This window comes from Eufriesea mexicana, unplaced genomic scaffold, assembly GCF_001483705.2.
Source record: "Eufriesea mexicana isolate 0111107269 unplaced genomic scaffold, ASM148370v2 scaffold598, whole genome shotgun sequence".
In the NCBI taxonomy this organism is placed as follows: Eukaryota; Metazoa; Arthropoda; class Insecta; order Hymenoptera; family Apidae; genus Eufriesea; species Eufriesea mexicana.
In genome coordinates this window covers 35,977-37,227 of record NW_016908752.1, presented here as the reverse complement: position 1 = coordinate 37,227, position 1,251 = coordinate 35,977, and positions in this window count along the sequence as shown.

Below are 1,251 nucleotides of genomic sequence, written 5' to 3'. Positions count from 1 at the left end.
ACACTCACAGTAATAGGCATGGGGTCCCATGGGTCTCGAGGAAAAATAAATTACACAGCTTCGTCTTTCGAATGTTCTGTAACCATTACAAATCTATAACATTCTATAGAATATTCTATATTATGGATCTATATTATAGAATATAAAATATTATATATGTACTTGAGTTGATCAGTCATGTAATTAATACCACGGTTTCTACAGTAATCGCGTGGATAGAAATGGAAACCAATTCTTTGTACGTTTTTTAACAGTTAACAAATTAATATATTTATATAATAATATTTAAATATTGACATCAATTCGCGATATAATATTTTAAACAAAAAGATTCACGCTATCTAGAAAATTCTTCTCTATCTCTCGCTCTCTCCCACTCTTATTAACACATGTTTACTATTTGACGACTCTCGCGTAACTGTTCCATTCTGGCACATTCTTCTAAACATTTTTTAACAACATTCACACTAGATTCCACTCTCACATATTATATTTGTATCATCTGAAATGACTTTCATTTATTCTACCTTAATAACATTCACACATATAAAACCACACTCACACTCTCGTAAAACCAATACTCATTCATGTGACAAAAGTGGGCTAATAGCAAGGCTAATGGTGGAAGTAACAAATATCAATATTGTAATTGCTATGTTTTTTTATAGCACTTTAGTCAAGAGCCCATATACAAATTTCGCTACTCATTTCTATTTTTAATCACAATATTTCGATTTTAAAAGATACAATGGTTTCGTGAGCACTTTCATATGCGTGAGTGTGAGTGTGTTGGATGAACGAAAGTCTTTTGTCTACAGTTATAAAATCTATGGTATAAATGCGATATGCGAGAGTCCCGTCTAGTGTAAATAATGTTTCGAAGAATGTTGTAGTCAGAGTTAGAACCGTTATATAAATGGAGACAGAGAATGAGAGGCTGAGAAGAGAGTGTGAAAAGGGAGAACTGATTTATCAATTCGATATAATATTTCGTGTTTATTGCGTTATTATCTTTCGTGCAAATATACTTTGTGTTTTTCGTTACAAGATAAAGACATTATTGTCCCATATTGTTGTCCTCAAGCCACAGTTTTCTCTTTTCGTTTGTCATACTACTTTCTGATTCTTTGCCATTTCTTCGTATTTTCAATTTATTTTTAAATTTATTTACGATTTACTCGGTGTTTTTCATTAGGAAAAGGTAGTGTTCCCATACGAATTTAGTCCACTGTATTTAAAAACTTATTTCTA